The following is a 19,963-nucleotide window of genomic DNA, read 5'->3' as shown; positions in this document are numbered from 1 at the left end:
GGCAAACTAGTGTAACAGAGGCCAGCTAATAAGAGTTGTGCTGGTAAAACCTCACTCCTTTGGCCTCAAGAGGAGCGTTAGCAACTGACGCTAGAGGCTGTAGTTTTTAGCATCCCTGTTAGCCTCTCATGCTGGAAACGGCGGTTCGAATCGTGCTCGGAGTGGTGTGAGTAGAACCGGAGAGGTTACACTTGCTAAATTAATTATGCAAAATGTTGTCTAGAAGTGCAGGTGAAAATGCTCCATTTATCAAAGTGGGATCCATTTATGACTTTTTAAAAGAGGGATCATAAGTGATGAGTTATCAAACAGCAGTGGATCCATTTTTGCCAGCCATGAAGTGTAAACAGAAGACTGTTTCACCAAAACATGGCAAGCATTATTTAATGGTGGAATGGCCAAGAACATCTTAATATATACCAACTGAGTTGAAGATTCGTGGATACAGTTGACTGGTACACTATAGACAGAAATATACAGTAGAAAGGAGATAACATACTAAAGTAGCAGGGAGGTTAAACTGGGTTAGGGTGATTTAAGGTGAAGGAGAGTATTAGCTCTTCTAAAAACAACCGTAAAACAAGTGGCTCCTGGCCAGTGTAAACACATTCATTTCGACTCATTATGTGTCTCAGCAGGATAATGACATGATGTTAATTTTGCATTTGAATATTGAATTTAATTGGCTATCTCTATTAGCATCTCATTTAACTAAAGCGTTGAGAGTTTGAAACATCTATATTAATGATATTTATTTAATTTAGAATCAATTCTAAATTTTTCTAATCTGGATTACGTGAAATAGACTGAGAATGCACCTGCAAAATGGTCGAGCTTTGTCCAGGCATGACATGCTGCCATCATGTGGTTAAATCAGCTTTGCTTCACAATGCATCACTGCTCACAAGACTGCCTGGCATCACTTAAATACACACATTTGACTGCACAACACATTTTTGACATTATTGATACTGCTTGCAAATGGTAATGCAATGGACTGGTCTACGGGACATGAATTAATCCTTTAAATAAAAGTGTAAATGAGCTGTTTACACTGTCATATACAATAAAAGAGCCTGCACAGTGACAGGAAAAATTAACACAAAAAAACCTGCCTACCGAACACAACACCGAAGGTGAGCTTGAGTTTAGCGGGAGAGTGGACGAATTCTTTCTACGCACACTACGACAGTCACAATATGACATCACAGTCTGCGCGTATGTTTTAAAAAACATAACTCAACATATAAATAACACTTTTTTTAATAGCCCACTTCAACCGTTATTAAAAATAAATTGCTAAAAGCTAAAAATGAAGAAATGTACATGAACAAAAAAAAAGCGTTGCATTTATAATCCTGTGAAAACAGCACCCATACTTCCCGTGACCCTGCCCCCCCTCCCCCATCATGGGTGGACACGCCCCCTACTACTGATTGGATACATGTTTGTTATTGTGCTTGCTCAGATCCACTTATTAATAGCCTTTATCAGAATTCGCTTACTGCATCTTTAAGAAAGTATCTTCATCAGCATATTTAGTTGTTTTTTTAGTTTTTTTATTTATTTAACAGGGACCATACAGTCAAACATAGTTACAATACAAAGCCTGTAACTGATGCGCAGCATATAGAGTTTATATGCTAACTTTCAACTCCTGTCCCTGGTAGGGCATTTTCAAGTACATTATAAAACCGATACATAAAAATAGAAAACATTCACATTTCTTTAAACACAAACACACACACACACACACACACACACACACACACACACACACACACACACACACACACACACACACACACACACACACACACACACACACACACACACACACACACACACACACACACACACACACACAAATAACGATAGTTAAAAATGGTTAGAGTTTTGGTTTGCCTTTAACCACAACTTAATCCTGGAAGTTAACTTTTTAAAGTCATATATGACCTTAATGTCAGATGGTAACGCTAATTCCAGAGTCTACTGCTCTTAACAGAAACGGCTGTCTGTGCGAAGCTTGTCCTACAGTATTGTATTGTACAGTTATGATTTGTGCTACTTCTGGTAACTCTTTTGCTGTTCTGTATTTGAATAAATTTACTAAGTGGCTTGGGTGCTAAGTTATTAATTGAATTATAATATAATATTAATTGAAAATTAATTTAAAAAAACATAAATTACTGAAGCTTTCAAAGCTTAATATATTATATTTCTTGAGGATGTAACAGTGATGGTAACAGATTGGTTTCTTATCCATAATTTTTATTGCTCGATTGTAAAGTGAACCAATGTGTTTTGTTGCAGACGGGGCTGCTTGCGCCCAAACTGCCATGCAGTGTGAAATATGCGAAAAGACCATCGCATGCATGTACAGCGGGGCTGCCTGGTTTGGTATATAATTTCTGATCAGTTTAAAACAATTAAGATTCCTTTGTATTGTTTTAGAAATTTTCTTTATATGTTTAGCAAATTTAAGTTGAGAATCTATGACCAATCCAAGATATTTAAATTCTGTAACAGAATACTCTTCTGTAAATATGTCTTTATCTGCTACTTCAGCGCAATTAAGAGACTTATAAAAAAGGCTTTCCCATTGATTCCAGGAGCCTAAAGAGGCATTTCTCTGAAAATGATGAATTATTTGGTAAGACTTTACAATAAGATTAGGTTAGATTTGTTAACATTAGTTAATGTCTTAACCAACATGACCTAACCATGAGCAATACATTTGTTATTATATTTGTTCATCTTTGTTAACGTCATTTAAGCTAGTAAAAATACAGCGGTTCATGTTACTTCACAGTACATTAACTGTGAAGTAACATGAACAAATACAACTTTTGATTTAAATAATGTATTAGTAAATGTTGAAATAAAAAAAGATTAACAAATGCTGTAGAACAATAGAAGAGCAGTTCATTATTAGTTCATGTTAACTAATGTAGTTAAATAATGTTACATTTATTAAATAATAAAGTGTTACCAATTATTCTGTAAGTGTTTAGCTATTAATTTTAATTCACAGTATTATTGTTATTAATAATACAAAATAAACTGACAATTCAATGCATGATGAATTTATATGGATGTGTTCAGCTATTCGTTTTAATTCACATTATTATTGTTATTAATAATAAAAAAATGCATGATGAATCAATTTGGTTTGTCTATTAATATTTATGCAGTTACATAATAATAATAATAATAATAAGATGATGATGATTATTCTTATTACTATTATTAAAATTACTAGATGTTAAAAAAAAAAAATCTGTAAGTGGGGAGTTCCTCTAGTCTGGGCAGGTTTCCTGTAATAGTGCAGCTTTCCACCGTCATACATGAGAGGCAGTGAATTCGAGTCACTTATATTTATTTTGGCTCGTTGACGGATCATGTGAGGAGCTTAATGTTCTACCAGACTATGCAACTGAAAACAAACGGTAAGGAAATAAAAATATGTGATTAGTTATATTTTTATAGTTATGAAAGTGTTAATATGTCAAACGAGCATGTTCAAACAATTCTTATTAGTAACGTTAACAACTGTACATATAACACACCCTGTCTAGACAGTTAATTTCTTAATATGTTCTTTACATTATTTGAGGATTATTAAGTCAGTTTATTAACTGAATGAAAAGAAAACGTGATTAATTATTAAAAGTATTTACATTCGTGTTTTGTTAGAAATCGCTCACAATAACAGACTGGATAGCTACAAGAAAATCATTTTTCACAACAATGGACTGATGTCATAAAACCAACAAAAACACAAACATGTTAACTGTACTTATCTATAAATGCAAGTGTTCAAGTGCAGCGGGATCTGTTTTGAATGTCATGTGTTTGCTCTAGCGGTAGGCCTCACACCATCCTGGGGCTTTCCTACTGTGAGTGAACGGCAAGTAGCGTCCGCTTGCTTGGTGTGAAGTCCGGCTTTGGACCGCTGGACGCCGGTGCGTCGCAGTATCTGGTTGAGTGCAAGAGCGACATCTGGCGTAACCTGAAAGAAATCATGACCGGTATGAGCTTTATTTTACATTATCCAAGGTTCAATGCATGTGAAGTACCGACAGGTAACATTTTGAATCGCACAATGAACGCAGGGCTGCCAACTCTCACGCATTCGGCGTGAGACTCACGCAATTGACCCTTTTCACACGCTCTCACGCCACACATCCATTTTCTCACGCAGAGAAAAATCGCGGACACAGAGGACAACGACAGACAAGACAGAGAAGGTTACTTTTGATATTTAACAAATTATCAGATGGCAGATTCTGTCAAAATTTTTACGTGATTGATTCACACCCTAAATAACGTTTTGGCGCTTTTAAATGTGACAGATCGCTGTAGCGCCTCAGTGCAAACGGTACGTAATACAGTAAACCAGTGCTCGAATTGAGGGGGGGCTGGGGGGATCCGGGACCCCCCAATAGGTATTAGGGACCCCCCATAAGAAGTAAAAAATATAATTAGGGGGGGTCCCTCAGATATTTTTATTTTAGTAAAAAATAATAATAACAAATCTGATTAAATGCATGCAATGGATACGGTAAATTTCGTGAACTGATTATTTACAATAATTTTTTTAAAGTTGACTAGTTGCCATGTCTCTTTAAAATGAAAACGCCCCGCCCCACATCAAAGAGTGCTGTGCGCATGACATCGTTGACTGACAGGACTGTTTGATTGGCGCCGCTCCGTTGAAGCTAATTTTAACTTTTAAAAAATGGAGAAAAATAAACCTCCACTCGAGGTCGGGAAGAGAAAGCTTCTTACCGACTTTTTTGAGGGGTAATTGTCTCTCTCTATATATCTTTCTACTTTATATCTACCCACACCATATCGGGGCTTTTGTATTCCTTGCGTAAATTGGAAACATTTAGGCTTAAGTTACTATTTTTTCATTATTAATAGTCCTGGTTCTAAGGGAGTGCTAGAGATCTCGACGGAGATGGATAACAGCTTTTTAGTAAAGGGAGCGATCGTTGTGTGCTTTCTAATTTCCATTCAGAATTTGTATAAAACTTGTTTTTCATGCTGCCAGCCAGGACCAATGGCCACGTAAACACAAAGTTTTGGGAGTTACATACGCATTTATGCGGGATTCACTCTTGAAATAGCAATAATTAACATTGATTGCCATGGCATTGTTTGTTTCTGAATAAAGCAGCCTTTTTCACTGAAATGGTCGTTGAATAGTTGCTGACTTACTCACTCATAACAGTGCTTTTCCGCCACCTACTGGAAGTAACTATGTAAAAATCGCATGTGCTGAAATAGTTGAAAAATCCCCACCAACACACAGACTGACAGCCTGTTTTGGCACAATCTATATGTTTAATATCTAATAAACAAGTTTCATCCATTTAATCAAGTCTTTTGGAACAAACATTATTATCAGAGTGTCACATAATCCACATTAATCATCCAGTTGTTTTTAGGGTAAAAACTACATTGGTAAAAAAAAGCTAGAATCATTCTGTTGGATGTACACTACTGTTCAAAAGTTCACGAGTCTCTTCTGCTCACCAAGCCTGCATTGATTTGATGCAAAATACAGTAAAAACAGTAATTTTATGAAATATTACTACAATTTAAAATAATAATACAATAAAATATCATTTATTTCTGTGATCAAAGCTGAATTTTCACCATCGTTTCTCAAGTCTTCATCACATGATCCTTCAGATCTGAAATATAAACTTTTGTAGCATTATACACTACCATTTAAAAGCTTGTGGTCAGTAAGAATGTATTTTAAAAAAATGTTGGGAAAGAAATTAATACTTTTATTCAGTATGGTTGCATTAAATTGATCAAAAGTGACAGTAAAGACATTTATAATGTAACAAAAGATTCTATTTCAAATAGAAACTGTTCTTTTGAACTTTCTATTGATCAAAAAATCCTGAAAAATAAAATAAATGTTTATTACATAAATGTTTGTTGATCATCAGATCATCATATTATAGTGATTTCTGACGGATCATGTGACCCTGAAGACTGGAGTAATGATGCTGAAAATTCAGCGTTGATCATGCATTTTACTATATATTCACATAGAAAACAATATTTCACAATATTACTGTTTTTTTTTATCAAATCAATGCAGCTTTGAGCAGAAGAGACTTTTAAAAACATTTTAAAAATAAAAATATTGAAACCAAAACATGGCATTGTCTAGTGTGCAGGTAAAGAGGACCTCCAAGGCAAGCACAGTCCATTCCAGTTTAGCAGAGGGCAGTGGCAGGAGCTCAGCACAGGTTAGCAGCGACAAGATCTCAGAAGAGGACAAATGCAGTGATAACAGCTTTATATGGGTCTGTACCACCAACAGCAGCTCAGCACAGGTCAACAAAAGCAAAGAGCAGGTCAGCAACAGCTCAGAACAGCTAACTCCCACCAACAGCTCTGAACGGCTCAGCACCACAAAAACTCAGAGCAAGGAAGTTGATAACTGGAGAAATCAGTTAGAGATATGGAGGAAACAATACTCCCCATGGCTGTACATCAATGAAAACAAAATTGGATGTATTGCATGTAGAAATGTTAAACGAATGTGTACAAACAAAAAAGGTGTTCAAGTGGCAGAAGAGTGGGCTTTAGGGAGGGTCCAAGCAATGAATGTACGTGCCATGAGAAAAAAAATATACAAACACCGGGACAGTCAGGCTCATCAGAGGGCTCTAGAAATTGAAGCCCAGAAAGAAAAAGAGATCCTCCCCACACTAACAGAGAAGGTTAACGATGAGCTTGTCAGAGAAACAGCCAACAGTATAAGAACAGCCTACTTTGTGGCAAAAGAGAGATTAGCATTCAGTAAAATGAGCAGACTGATAATGCTGCAAGAGATCAGTGGAGGAAAAATGGGCCCTTCACACCGATCGGATCATACGTGTATCGCTATGATTGAACACATTGCCACTAAAATGAAAAAGTCAATGATAACCGCATTGAAGTCCAATGATTCTTTTGTGAGTTTGACAGTTGATGAAAGCAGTAACTTTGGCAAAAGCTATTTAATAATTTACTTGAGAGCAGATGTGACAGGCAAAGATGACATTGAAAACATTTTCCTTGATCTTGTAGAGCTAGATAAGGGAACAACAGCAGAAGCATTGTATCAAGCTCTTAAGAAAACCCTTTTGACAGCAGGTTTGGAAGATGAATATTTAAAATCACACCTGATCAGCATCGCCACAGATGGAGCATCAGTCATGACAGGAAGAGACAGTGGACTGATTGCAAAGTTGAGAAAAGACTTCCCTTCATTGAAGAGCATTCATTGTCTTGCACACAAGCTAGAGTTGGCAGTGCATGATGCATGCAAGTCTGTAACTGGATGTAACCACTTTGAAATCTTTATTTCAAAGTTGTATACGTTTTACCACCAATCTCCAAAAAATGCCAGACTGCTCTATGATGCTGCCACTCATGTTAACATCTCACTGCTGAAGATTGGGCAGGTTTTCTCCATTCGCTGGGTTGCCAGCAGTTTCAGCACTGTCAGAGCTGTTTGGCGGGACTTTCCAGCACTTGCCACACAAATGCTGAAAGCTTCTGTGGATGTTTCCCGCACTGATTTGGATCGACGAAAATGCAGTGGACTATTAAGGAAACTCAGCGGCACAGGTTTTGTTAAAGACCTTGCACTGATGAAAGATGTGCTGCGTGAGTTACAAAGCCTCTCTCTGAAACTGCAGAATCGAAACACATCTCTCACTGATGCCAGTCGGTGGACTCTTTTGACTATGGAGGTCCTGGAGGCCATGAAAACAACACCAGGAAAGTCATTCGCAAAGGCAGAAGGGAGGATAACAGCATGCATGTTCAAAGGCATCACACTAGAAGCCACCAAGGAGAATATCAACAAGAGGCAGTTCCTACAGGCCGTCATTGATAATCTCTCTGTACGTCTCCCTGACTCAGACCTTACTGAGCTTCTGACTCCACTCGAACCATCCTGTTGGCCCAAAGACCGTAATTCCCTTGTCCTGTATGGTGAAAAGGAAATTCATGACCTTGCTAAGCATCTAGGAGTAACCAGCAGAGCTGCTGTTGAAGAGTATAGGTTGTGGAAACTTGAAGGTAACAGTCCTGGGAAGACGATCAAGAGGCTGATTACAGCTAGCAAAACCTACCTGGCCACCTCAGCTGAATGTGAACGCGGATTTTCAGCCATGAGTGATACCGCTAACAAGAGGAGAAATTGCCTGAGGGCCAAAAGCCTTTCTTCTGTCCTGTTTCTAGACGTCAATGGCCCTCCAGTGGAGCAGTTTGACCCAAAATCGTTTGTGCTCTCTTGGTTGAAAGACGGCCATCGGCTGTCAACTGCAACCAAAACAGGAAGGCAAGCACAGACAAAACCAGACAGACCACTGTGGTCTGTTCTAGATTAACATTTTTTCTTTCACCAACATTGCCTGTCACATGTGAACTCTTTGCTCTGCCATCTACCTTGTTTGCTTGCTTGGGCTTCCCAGAGCATTAAAAAACCACTCCTGATGCTTGTTTGTAAAGCATTTGGTGTACTTTAAAAAATACTGCAGTGACAATCAGTCTTTGTCTGGCTTGAATGTTATAAATACTTACTATCTGTGCACTCATGGAAGGACTCTTCGTCTTGTGTTTTCCTGGATGTTATTTGTGTCTCAGATATGACTTGATACGTGTTTTCTGTAACACATTATATATAGTTAACTTATGTTCAGTTCTCCATTTCAGTTGTGGGAAAAGAAACTGAGTTTATATATACTTTCTGTTGAAGAGGTCATTTCTCATTTGAGATTTTTGTTATCCCTGCTTCTGAAGAAATTGGATGCTTACCAGTAAATACTTACCGGTCCTGAGTTTTGGTTTATGTCTTCATCCACTGGTTCCTGAAATTACTTTGATGTTTGTTATGGATGAATCCTGAGTTGACTTTTGAGAATCTCCTGGACATGCCTATGTTAAACTTATAAACTATTCCAAAGACTGTATCCTGTTTGCCCAGTTGTCCTGTACTCTTTGAGTAAAGTTCCCGCACCTGGGTTCATACCTATCTACATCATTACAGCCTGATAGTATTTTTCCATTCTTTTGCTAATGTTTAAGTAATAAAAAAGTTGTGAAGATAGATATCCTTTTGAAGTTACTCACTGCTCTTTTATCACTGCTTTCGGAGACATTATGAAATAATTATTCCTGTGCCACTGTTGAATCTGACAGTGATACCATCCAGTGAGTCTGGAAGCCATCTGATTATTTTCTACTGTTTTTGAAACATTTCAATGTATTTTGAAGTTACTTGCTTTTACGGGTCTTCAAGAGCCTTATATGTAGTGCCTTGGTATATTTGCCATAGTTGCTGTTTTGGGTCTGCTGCCCTCTAAATCCAGTATTACTTTAGTAAGTAATTTAAAAGAATAATTATATATATATATATATATATATATATATATGTAGCCTATATAATTCTTTATCAAGCGTTTTTAATAAATAAGATATATTTATGCATATTATGATCAAATATATTGTATATTTTGTATAAAGTGTATATTGCAAGACTAAACCTACATACCCCCCCCCCCACCCCCCCCCCCCCCGTTAAAAAAAACTTGGGGACCCCCCATAAGACTTGACTCAATTCGAGCACTGCAGTAAACCCCCCCAACCCCTCAAAAGTTGACAAATTCACCATGGTAAACTAGTAAACTACAGTATTTATAGTTACTATAACCTATTTGGACACTTTTACAACAGTTAGACTTACGAGAATATTTGATTTGCAGGGTGCTCAAGTTTTATCAAAAGCTTGGAGTGAGATCACATGCGGTTAGGGGAGGAGCCCTAACGGAGCCCCGCCCATCAACGCCCCCCAATTTTACCCATTGTTCATAATTAACCAGCACAAATTGAAATTATAACAATTGGTAAATCTGATAAATGACAGAGCAATTCATCACATCAAATATACTCTTTGATGTTATATTTCAAAATTACAAATATACAAAAATATAACAAATTCCTAACCCTTTGAAAAATACAAATGCAATGGCAATGATTAATGTATGTTTTGACAGGATATAAAATATTACCCAGAGCACTCTGCTTTAATACATGTAGCCTTAATGTAACTAGAAAGACTATTAATACAGTATAATATGTAATATAAAATAAAAATGAAGAAATATATCTTCATTCCATCCCATACCCACTAACATTTCCCTTAGTTTCAGATAACGTAAGCTAGCCAAACTGAGCCGAAGCTTCTGGCCTGGTTGCCAAGTAGTTGTAGAGTTTTGACTGCATCAATAATAATGTATACGATGGACTATATATTAAAAGTTCTAACCTAAAAATGTTAGACGAGCTTTCTTCCAACTTACATTCTCCATCACGACGTGTGTTCGCGTGATGTTGTTGGTTACCTAGTAACGAACGTACAGTGGCTGAGAATGTTCCGTCAACTTCCGTGTGTTCACGCATCTATGTTGCCTAGTAACGAACGCAATCTGGCCGAGACGTGCTGGCGGCGGGAAACTTCACTTTGTGTGCCTGCGCCTCGTATACAACGTTAAATATCAAGCTTGCAGGACAACTTGGTTGGCATTGCCTTTTCAGCGTGAGAAATACACGGTGTGGCGTGTGAGCATGTGAGCTGGTTGAATTGCGTGTGTAGGGATAGGTATCATAACAAAATGTTTGATACCGATACCGATACCTTGACTTCGATAGCGGTTCCTGATCGATACTTTTTTCGATACCAATTTTATGAAACCAGTTTTAACAATATAACAATACCTAAAAAAAACAACTTATTTTTTCAGTCAGTTTGTTGACTATTTTACACATATTTTGAGTCTGTAAAAAATAGGGCTGCACAATCAATCGAATTTCTAATCGCGATTACGATTACGGATGCCACGATTACGTAATCGTTCCAAGCCGCGATTACAAAAGAAAGTCCACTCTGCCTGTGTGTGTTTAGAGCATAATTAAGTTATGAGAGGCGAATGACGACTAGCCTACTTCAGAAAACCCAGCACAATATGACATACCAGGCAGTGACGTAAGTGTACGCTGAAATAAAAAGTCTTTCACCTCAGAAAAACGGACTTTAATGTCCTGTCAGCCGTTATACTGTGCTCGTAGCGCGCACTCTTCAATTGCACGCGCAAATGTGGCGGCGCGCGCTGTGTATCGCTTAACTGTATAAAGTGCAAAAGAAACTACGTGCATGCAACGTCGTTACAATGCAAATTATTAAGTCACGAAATAAAAGTAAAATACCAATAAATCACGTGTTAGCTGAGAAAGATTTGCATGCAGGTATGATTTTCATTCTATTCACCAGGAGCTGTTTCATTAACAGTTCTTGTTAGTATTGTGTATTTACCATGGTAACTGTCCTTTCAAAAATGCCACTTTATTTTCACTTTGTGTTATTTTTTATATTATTAAATGACTGTGGTGGCTCATATCAACATTGTATTAACAAAAACTAGTTTGGGACTGCTATTTAATTGCTTTAGCATAGTCATAATGTTTTTCTAGTCTTTACTATGAGTCATTCTTACAGTGTATGTTAAGTAAAAGGGAACAGTACTTGTGTGTGTTAACAATTTTTATAACAATTATATAAACATGTATTATAATATGCCTATATATATTAAATGTAAATTGTGATAATCGTAATTAATAATCGCAATTACAATTTCAAGGGAATAATCGGCAATTATGATTTTTGTCATAATCGTGCAGCTCTAGTAAAAAAGCACCAATGCTAAAGTTTTCTGTTTCCTAATCATTTAACAACATGTATTCTTTACTTCAATTAGCTCATTTTTCTTAATGCATTGTTTAACAATGAAACTGAATGAAAATTAATTGAAATGCATTACACAGTCACCTCTGATAACAGATCACTCTAAATTGTAATTTAGACACATGGATTTTCTGTAAAGCTACTTTGAAACGATATGTATTGTGAAAAATGCTATAATAAATGTGAATTGAATTAAATATAGGCGACTGGCAATGCATTTCTGTTTTTAAATTTACATTTGCCATAACATTTGTGCAACATTTGGTACACAAAATGGGGGAATTTTTTTTCGATTTAAATCCCATTTCCTGCATTTACATACATTTAGGGACAATGGTGTTACAAAATCCAGGAAATAATTAAGTTGATTATAATGATAAATTCTGCCAAAAATAAAAGTAGGCTACTAAACTATGTATAACAAAAATGTGTCTTACTTTTTTCAAGACTTGAGATAATCATTTTATAAAGTCAAAAATGTTCACCATTAATATTTTGTGTGTAAATAAAAATGAAATATACAGAAATTGCATAAGATTATCAAATAGTCTGAACTGCATAAATTATAAATGAAATATAGATTAATCCTTATTAAAGCTACACACGTTCTTTAGACAACATCAGTGAGTAATTTGCTCTGTTCCCCTTTGTTCTTTGGTTAACTTAACTGACAGACAGAATTGGCTGCTGTCCCTTTAAGATCTGTCGCTGATGAGAGGATCTTACACATTTAATTTTCTCATTTAGGCTACTCTTAACTTTCATTTAAGATTTTATTTAACTCATTTAGACTGTTCTTGTGAGGATACAATTGACAAAACGGACATTTTGGCATAAATGTGTGTGTTATTATTCAAGCGCTAAAGAAAGAGAACTGAATTCTGCGCGTCGTGTGCGTGTGTGTGCTCGCGTCAGGACATTCACAGGGAGCGATACCTGCTCATTAGAACTTTCGGTGAGCTATTTTTAGAGTGTGGACGCGACGTTCCTGGCCGCGGACGCGCACATCGGCACAGTCTATCTCCTGATCCTCGTCTGATGTGCTCCCGCTGCTAGTCGAACTTGGCAGTCACACTCCGGCACATTTTCAGCACGCTGAAACACCGAAACACCACTGAATTTATACCACTGAATAAGTCTTTCCTCTGTTATCAACTATTTCGTATGCTTTCTCCTCACTTGTGGAAGTTTGTTCAGTCACATTTGCATTGCGGTCAGTGGCGCTCATTCTGTGGCTGAAACTTGCCGCGTTGGAGATCCGCTGCTCTGAGCAGTGGCTGCGTGTCTGTGGTGTACGTCATCAGGAAACTAGTCAATTGTGTTCTGCTCTTTCTGATGGCTGCGTGCCTAACGTCAGTCAGTGACAAATGCTGCTATGTATATTGAAATATCGAAAATGTGTTTAAAAATCATATCTCCGTTATCGAAAAAACAAATATCGCGATATATATTGATATTGAATTATTGTCCAGCCTTAGAAGTACGCCACAGTACGTAAGAAAAGATCCATTGCTACATCCACCACTCTATGACTTTGTTCAGATTTTGAGAGTGCTGCGCTACTAACTGGAACCCATGTGTAAATTATAGTTATTCTGAAGACTCTGGAGGTTTGGTTTTGGAAGGTTTCTGCTGGTGCAGATTTCTTTTGGGCCTAACTTCTTATGCTGCGTTCACACCGGACGCGAATAGCGCGTCAAATTCGCGCCTACAGCGTCTAGTTTTACGCTTGACCACTTTGAATCCATTCGCGCGTCAAGAGCGAAATTGATAAACAATACACATGGTTGAAAATTAATTCTGACACAGTCTCTGGTGCAAGACTTGATAGATTTTATGTTCAAAAGAATAATAGAGGAAAGTTTTATAATAGTAAAATTTTGCCAACATTTTTTGATCATCAGTATATTGCGGTAACTATGACCATAACAAAGAGAACTTCCTACCATAATATTTGGCGTTTTAACAATAGATTATTGCAAGATAAGTCTTTTGTACAATTTTTTACCTTATTTTGGAGAGAGTGGAGAGAGAGAAAGTTACAGTATAAAAATTTAGGCCAGTGGTGGGACACTGGAAAAGTACAGATCCAGCTCTTTTGTCAGCAATATACAAGAATCCGTATGATGGAACTGAAAGAAAAGGTCCTGTTCTTGGAAGAGCAAATTCTGCAGCTAAGCAGCTCCATCAGTGATGGTGAAGAGACAGAAACTGCAAAAATGCTTAAAGAGTACAATTTGATTTTAAAGAATTTGTATGCAGAAAGAAGTCGTTGTGCCTCTATACGGGGGTAATACCTTCAGCTAAACAGCATGGATTCTTCTACAACTTTCTTTTTTTCATTGGAGAGGAATATCAGAGAGAAGAAAAATATAAATTATCTTAAATTGCCAAATGTAAAAAGGAATAATGGAAAAGAAAGAGATAATATCACAAACTTTGCTCTTTTATGAAGATTTATATACAGCATAACCTTGTGACCTTGAAGCAACTAATCAGCTTTTAGATGGGCTTCCACACCTTGAAGAAGAAGGTAAAGCTGAGTTAGACAAAGCTTTGTCGTTTCACGAGTTAACTAAGGCTGATCAGCATTAATCCTCAGGGAAATCTCCAGGGTTGGATGGTTTGACTTCTGATTTCTACAAGGCCTTCTGGTCCCTCATCGGACAGGATCTGTACGCTGTTTTTTGTGAAAGTTTTGAATCAAAAATCTTACCCCTGAGTTGCAGAAGAGCTGTAATCACTCTTTTACCCAAGAAAGGAGATCTTGGCCTATTAAAGAACTGGCGACCAGTTTCTCTTTTGGGAACTGACTATAAAATATTATCTAAAGCTCTGACGAATCGTCTCAAGGAATTTCTAGCATCCATGATTCACGAAGATCAGTCCTATTGTGTACCATTGTGTTTCCTTGTGCGGGACATGTTGTACTTAACTGAACTGCAATGGTTTGATCTTGGTCTTGTTTGTTTGGACCAGGAGAAAGCCTTCGATAAAGTTGATCATGAATATCTGTTTAAAACACTTGAAGGTTTTGGCTTTGGAAAACAGTTTACTTCATGGATAAGACTTCTGTATAAAGATGTTTATAGTATGCTGAAAATTAACGGAATTCTGACAAGACCTCTGTACATAGAGGAGTGAGGCAAGCTGAGAGAGCTGCAAGGGTTGACTGCTCCATCATCTTGCCTCTCGAATACTCCATCAGTTAAACTAACAGCTTATGCCGACGACATCACAGTGGTCATTAGACCTGAAGACGATGTTAAACATCTAATCTCATGTCTCAACATCTATGAGAGTGCTTCTTCGGCATCTGTCAATTGGGAAAAAACGGACACTTTATTATTAGGTCATTGGTCGAATCGGAATCTACCGCAACTTCCACATCAGTGCCTTTGGAATAAGGAAGGAGTAAAGATAGTTGGACTATTCTTTGGGACTGAACAGTTTATGAAAAAGAATTGGGAAGGCCTTCTAGAAAAAGTGACAGGCAAGCTCCAGAGATGGAAATGGATTCAAGCCCAGCTTTCTTACAGAGGCAGAGTGTTAGTAGTGAACAATCTAGCCGCCTCAATGCTGTGGCATTGTCTAACAGAGTTGGACCCTCCGAAAGAGCTTTTATCGCAACTTCAAAAAGCCTTTGTTGACTTTTTTGGGGGGGGGCCATTATTGGCTTCCTCCAGGGGTTCTGTGTCTTCCAGTCTTTGAGGGCGGTCAAGGACTAATTCATCTATCCTCTAGGGTGAAGGCCATGAGGTTACAAACGGCCCAAAAACTGCTTTATTCTTTGGACTCTGTACCGTGGATTAGTTTTGGTCTTGCCATTCTATGAGAGAAAAACAAGATAGGTTTTGATAAACAAATGTTTTTGATCTCAATAGAGCGCAAGTCTGTATAGGCACATGGCACATACCCTACTTAGTGCAGCTCAACCAGAAGAGCCGAGTCATGTGAGAGTGATCTGAGCAGGAGATCTGGGCAGAATACACCTCTCCTTCAAGCTGACAACAGTTTAGCCTGCAAGGCAGGAACTTCTAGGTTATAAAACCTGACAAAGGTAGACAGGGAGCTCCAGCCCGCCGCTACACATATGTCATGGATAGAAATTCCACTGGACCATGCCCACGAAGAGGCCACGCCTCTCGTGGAATGAGCCCTGATGCCCAGAGGGCATTGCAGACCTTTTGACGCGTAAGCGGCTGCTATAGCGTCCACTATCCATCTGGACAGGTTCTGTTTCGAGGAGGCGAGACCCTTGGTGCCCCCACCAGGCGAAACAAAAAGCTGTTCCGAACGCCTGAAGGAGGCGCTCTGAATGGAGTGCCCATCACTTTAGGGACATAGCCATGTCTAGGTCTGAGGATGACTTTAGAGTCATTCGGCCCGAACTCAAGACATGAATCGCTGATAGACAGCGCATGCAGGTCCCCCACACGTTTTACTGACGACAGTGCAGTCAGAAGGTTTTCAGTGATAGATATTTCAACCCCACGGAGTCTAGTGGTTCAAATGGAGTCTCTTCTCTCTCTCTCTCTCTCTCTCTCTCTCTCTCTCTCTCTCTCTCTCTCTCTCTCTCTCTCTCTCGCTCTCTCGCTCTCTCTTTCTCTCTCGCTCTCTCTCTCTCTCTCTCTCTCGCTCTCTCGCTCTCTCGCTCTCTCTTTCTCTCTCTCTCTCTCTCTCTCTCTCTCGCTCTCTCGCTCTCTCTTTCTCTCTCTCTCTCTCTCTCTCTCTCTCTCTCTCTCTCTCTCTCTCTCTTTCTCTCTCTCTCGCTCTCTCTTTCTCTCTCTCTCTCTCTCTCTCTCTCTCTCTCTCTCTCTCTCTCTCTTGCTCTCTCTCTTGCTCTCTCTCTCTCTCTCTTGCTCTCTCTCTCTCTCTCTCTCTCTTGCTCTCTCTCTCTTGCTCTTTCTCTCTCTTGCTCTTTCTCTCTCTTGCTCTCTCTCTCTTGCTCTCTCTCTCTCTCTCTCTCTCTCTCTCTCTCTCTCTCATTAATAAACATCTCACTGACACAATGAGTTCCACTATTCCTCCTCCGTCATTGTCTCAATAAACTCCAGAGAGAAAGAGAGTGTGGGAGTTTGTCCGACGAGAGACGCTGTCAGTGAGAAGGCACAGGATTCTGCCCAGAGCTGAAGGGATGCCGTGAGCTCAAAAACACGCAAAAACCCAGTCATTGACTTTTAAAAGAGAGATCTGAGAAAGCGCAAGACCCAGATGCTTTGCAGAGGATTTAATTTGATTGCTTTTTTTTCTCTCTTTTTTTTGTAAATCTAAGATTTGAAGAATTTAATAATATTCTTTCAGAAGTGGTTGGTGGGTTCTTTTCAGAGAGTTACTATTTCGTTTGATTTGTCTTTCTGAGTATTGGATCAACAAGTTAGTTTACTTTCTCAATTTTGTACTTTAGGACATTAGAGGATAATGTGAGTTGCAAGACAACAGGCTGATCTCATATATATTTTTCATTTGTTTGTTTATATAGATAACCAAGGGGTTATCTAAATAAATATTTTTGTGACTTTAAGAGTTGTTTGTGAGCTGACATTCTTATAGCCATGGCTGTGCCGGAACCTGTTGCCACCCGGAGGTTGGCACTGGACTGCCGTACCCTGCTGGATCACCGCCCGAGCCGTGGTAAGAGGTCCTGTCTCTGCTAGGATACTGATGCATTCTTCTCACAGAACCAGATTTGCTCAGTAGAATGCCATTGTGCTCATGGAGTAACTCTGAAGTGATGTCATTTCACATTTAAGTACAAATGGCTGGAGAATTTCTAACTTAAAGGGATAGTTCACCCAAAAAAGTCAATGGGGCTCATCATCTGTTTGGTTACCCATATTCTTCTAAATATATTTTGTGTTCAGCAGAAGAAAGAAACTCATACAGGTTTGGAACAACTTGAGGGCGAGTAAATGGGCCCTATTTTAACGATCTAAGCGCATGGTCTAAAGGCAAAGCGCACGGCGCTAGTGCACAGGGTGTGTCCCAATCTCCTTTTGCTAGTTTACTCTATTTCAGTTGCCTCAAAATAACAATGCGCCTGAGCACACCTCGTTTTCAGACCAGCACAAATGTATTTGCTATATAAATAACGTGGCGCAGCACTTGAAAATGATAACTGCGTCAGGCTGAAACTAGCAAACACACTTGCTTCGTGCCGCTTGGCGCCGGGGTGTATGATATTGATAGGGCCCAATGATGACAGAATTTTCAGGTTGAACTATCCCTTTAATTGCAGTGTCAGCTGGTGGGTTTTAAAATAGAGGAGGCACACTAAATTGTAGAGGTCTGCAGATCCCCTCCCCACGATTCTTTTCTTCTTGTTTTGGGCCACTTTTAGACAGAAAATGTAAAGAAAATGACACATATACAGGACAACAATATAATTTCACTAACCTAGCTGATCACTTGAAGCAAAAATCTGTCCTTCTGTCCTTTTAAATGTCCGTGTTAAAAGAACACGTTTGGCAGTTAAGTGAAGCTGATTGATTTAATTTGTAGCTACTGTTGAATGGTAGCTTGGTAAATGTGTTGGCAATCAAATATTCGATATCTCTACTCTCTATAATTAAGGTAGTTGGTACATTATCAGTGGTAGCAGTTCAAACTCATGTAATATACGTGTAATGTAATTTACGTCTCCACAATGATTGGTTGATATACCAAGGCCAAGGGTGGCTGTAGGCTTCTTTGCTATTTTTATTTTGCTCTCAACACTCTAACCGCTGAAAGTGAAACACTCAGAGGCAAAACTCTCCTGCTATTAGCCTACAATGCAATGGTGCAAGATTGGTGTGGATGCTGGTGTTGCTAATGCTATGCAGTTGCAGTTGCTAAGTTGTTCTGGGTCATTGCTAGATGGTTGCCAGGGTATTCTGGGTGGCTGATATGTGGTTGTTTACTAACTCAAGTCAAAAGCACCACTATTTCTTGCAAGTGATGACAGTGCGAAGATACCTGTGTAGTCTGAGTCTGCAATCTTGACAGATTTATTTCTTGCGTCTTCTTGGAAACACTCATCTGTGACACTTGGCATCTGTGCTCTGGTTGGTTTTAATTAAGCACATTTAGTTGCTAATTGGCCAAGACAAATTTCAGTGTAAATATCACTAAAAATGTGTGCATTCATAATTGCTCCAGCATTACAACAACAAGTGTCAAATGAATATTTTCTTTTTTTTTTTTTTTACTTTTGGCCAAATTTGACATTTGCATCAGATTTGCATAAAAAAAACTTTTATTACTATTGTAGTCCAGTAGTGTTGATTTATAAATTATTGTACTATTTACCATAGCTTTTATTTTTTATATTATCAGTTTTTATTTTCATTTTAGTGTCAGTGATTTTGTTTTTGTCATTTTTATCTTTTTTTAAAAATAAATCAGTTTAGCTGTAATTTATTTTTATTTCAGTTTTTAGTCATTTTAGTAACTTATTTTTTTAATTGCAAAGGCAAAAAGTCTTTCAAGTTTTTCATCTAATATTTATACTTTATTTTATCTTGTACAAAAGCAATTTTAATAGTTTTGTTTTAGTTAACAATTATGACACTGGATGATATAGTCTAGTTTTTATCTTGTTTAGATATAATCACACCATGTGTTTGTAAAAGTGTTTTATTCAGATAAGATGTCTGTCATTGTAATTGCATAACTCGAAGGCAATCTAGTGCCACTGCCAGCTGAATGTTTAGCATGTGTGGAAGCCTACACATTGGCGTTGCTGTTTGTGTGTAGCATGTTTTCCACAGGACACACATGTGAGAGGAGGAGAGTGTGTAGGAGGAGACTGGTGGATTGCAGGAGGAAAACCATGCAGTTTGAGAGAGTGAATATGCTTGGAATAGCATACTAACATACTGCTCTAAAGCCCTATTCCTGCGTTAATTATTTCCCAGGAGGACAGAAAGTAATTTCAGCATTTACAGGCTGTAGTCTGGGATTTAATTGCCATCTGATTCGGAAATGTTAGTGTTTTTTTCTTTTGTCCCTGGAGAAAATTCCAGGCTGAATTAACTACTGTTTTTAGACACAAACTCCAAGGTCGCGTGAGAATTTAATTCCTGTCTGAATCAATAAAGTTTAGAAGAGGAACTGATGGAAAAATCTTTTTCAACCACTGCTATGTGACAGCCATTC

The 19,963-nt window shown here is 38.2% G+C and overlaps 1 pseudogene across 1 annotated transcript; it reads left to right on the top strand.

The window, feature by feature from the left end:
* The first annotated feature begins 3,343 nt into the window (after positions 1-3,343).
* Positions 3,344-8,372, top strand: LOC143740608 (E3 SUMO-protein ligase KIAA1586-like; annotated as a pseudogene). The gene is made up of 2 exons (XR_013204854.1): positions 3,344-3,449; positions 3,865-8,372. The product of XR_013204854.1 is annotated as an E3 SUMO-protein ligase KIAA1586-like (transcript).
* Positions 8,373-19,963: the final 11,591 nt, after the last annotated feature.

Source organism: Siphateles boraxobius, unplaced genomic scaffold (genome assembly GCF_051911475.1).
Source record: "Siphateles boraxobius isolate OS27281-9 unplaced genomic scaffold, OSU_SipBor_1 176, whole genome shotgun sequence".
NCBI classification, from domain to species: domain Eukaryota; kingdom Metazoa; phylum Chordata; class Actinopteri; order Cypriniformes; family Leuciscidae; genus Siphateles; species Siphateles boraxobius.
The sequence above is the reverse complement of the archived record's forward strand: the minus strand, read 5'-3'. Positions and strand labels throughout refer to the sequence as shown.